Source organism: Macrosteles quadrilineatus, unplaced genomic scaffold (assembly GCF_028750875.1).
Source record: "Macrosteles quadrilineatus isolate MER2022 unplaced genomic scaffold, UCM_ALF_1.0 Scaffold_8__2_contigs__length_117827958, whole genome shotgun sequence".
Taxonomy (NCBI): domain Eukaryota; kingdom Metazoa; phylum Arthropoda; class Insecta; order Hemiptera; family Cicadellidae; genus Macrosteles; species Macrosteles quadrilineatus.
The window spans coordinates 85,109,697-85,112,388 of record NW_026542601.1 but is presented as its reverse complement, the minus strand read 5'-3'; positions in this window follow the sequence as shown (position 1 = coordinate 85,112,388).

Sequence of the window (2,692 nt, the reverse complement as noted above, 5' to 3'; positions counted from 1 at the left end):
TCGCGGGTTTTTTCACGGCCAATCCAGCCTTATGGGTTGGTTATAGTGTGTTTGGTCGTGACAATAACTTTAATATAATTGTAAATTGAACAGTTTAGTTAAATTGAAACACATATTTTTATTATAACTAACAGTATAATTGAAGGATTGTTGTAGAAAGATTTAGATTATTTATGAAAATTCACGACCGTACCGCTTGTCCCTGACCATCACGTTTACGATTTCTATCATAAAAATTTCAAAAATTAAAATATCGTCATATTTCAATGTTTTATACACAAAAGAAGCACACCTCTATACAAACATAACAATTTTTCGGGTCTCAGGTAAGTTTTTTCGAAGTTATACAAACTTAAAAAGATTTTATTGGCTTTTTTTCAATTTTTTGAGTTTTTTTATTTTTTTATAGAAAGACCAAATATACAAAAGCTCAGTGACCTTTTTATTGTATAATGGTCATAAAAGTAAATTAGTTTATAGCAAAACATAGTTATAAAAATAATATTAACTATTTTTAATATTCATTTTAACGTCTGTTATCTTCGTGACAGGATTTTGTGTTTTTCCACTAAAGATGCTTTAAAAAAAAAATTACCAAAGATATTGCGTTACCATGGACATTTTATGAAACTTCAAAGGTTAATGAAAAAAAAAATAATAAAAGTTTTGAAAAAAGGGGGAAAAAATTTGCAAAGTGCTTTCCCTGAAAACGTACGTTTTTAAATTTTCACTCCAGTAATCAAAATATAATTATTTTGTTTTTGTACAAATGCCAACACAGTGTATTTTGTTAAAACATTGAAGTTGCTAAGTTAGTTTTTAATCGGAAAATAAAAACAAAATATTTTTAATATATAGACTTAATATTGAATGGAATACACGTTGAGGAATACAAATTTCATATTGTAGTTTAATCATCACGCATCATAATAACTAATTTATGATGATTAAATATTGGCCTAATGATGAATTTTTCGTTCAAATGCCAACACAGTGTATTTTGTAATGTTGAAACATTCAAGTAGATAAGTTATTTTTTTACTAAGTACTAATAAGTATTTTGACTATTTTTGGCTGTTATTTGAACAGGACTAACTCCTTATCAAGCATGATCCCACTTTCTTGGGGGCAAAAGCAAAAGGCAAAGTCAAAAGCCTTTCCCCCTTTCCGGAAACCGGGCTTTGTAGGAGCGGCAAAACAAAACTCAAGAATCAGAGAGAGAGTCCTTTAACTGCGGAGCATTAACATTAAACATTACCATTTCTATAATCAATGGGAAGACCGAGAGTCTCGATTCAATCTCAATTCTCAATCCAATCTCCTTTCTAGAAATAATTGTTCAAATGATTTCTCATTAGCCTACTTCGAGGATAATCATGCAAAATAATTGAAAACTCACTAATTTACATTCGATCCTGTTAATCAAATCAGTAATGATATGAATGTCTATATCGTTACGACTCCAACAATTTTCACTCTATTACTACAACCTACAACCAATACAACACAACGGTTGAGGGAGATATAGCCAGAAAGACAATGTAACTATTTAACCAGTAGATCAGCAAACGACACAGTTTGGTTGCTGTGGTTGATTTTCAAGCTTCTCATTCCAGGCGGGTCAGAGAACATAGAGAATGCCAGGAAGCGTTGACAGAACAGAAAAGAGACTACCTGTACCTCTGATGCAGTGTACACCCGTACACCCAAAGAAGTCCATCTTTGTCATGGACTTCAACAACATGCTGAAGGACAACGCTGTCACATTCACATGGCACTATGCGTGTATGATTTTACAAGTGAGTGTAGACACCTATTATGGGCTAGAACAGACTACCATGCTCACCTCTCTGGTACTAACATGGCTAACTAGGACCAGAATAAAAATTCACACAATCACAGCTTTAGGAGGAATATTACCACATAAGCTTACACAGAGAGTAGTTTCTATTTGATGTTTATCAGAAACGAAACTAGGGGTTAGTTTGGTCAGCCTTTATACTAATTTAGTTGTGCCTTTACAAAAGGAGTAGAGCTATAAGATTGGAAATAATAACTGGGCCAGGTTACTAAATAATGTGTTATTATAGCACCGTATAAATTCTGGCACATAGATAATTTTATTCTGAGTTTGTTTAAATATTACAATGATTTCTTTTACGTTATTTGAGCTTTTTACGGACTTATGTCCCTACAAGCTACTAGTTATGATAAATAAATACATTTTTTCTCGTGTCTACGCCAGTGGCATTTTTGTAAGGATGTCAAACACTTTTAAAGGAAAGCTGTCCAAACCCATTAAAGTTTTGTGGATGTGCCGGGGATTGAACCCGCCCTCCCGCACCGAAGCCCGAGACGCTAAACACTAGGTTAGCAACACACCCAATTGATCAACTAGTCATCAGATACTGACGTAGGTAGGTGTTTAATCAATACCTAATTGATAAAATATATAATAATAATAGATAATTAAATAATTATGTAATTTGAATAATCAATGCTAGCGGTTAAATGATGAAAAGGTGATCATACAAAATTTTACTCGCCATATCTCCTTGGAAGAAAGATTGGATTGGAGTCAGTCGGACAGTCGTAGTAGAATTGGATTAGAAGAGAAGATTAGAAGAAGAAGATATTGAAATGGAAATGATTGCCGAAAGCCGATTGGTTATGGTCGGACGGACTACGGACT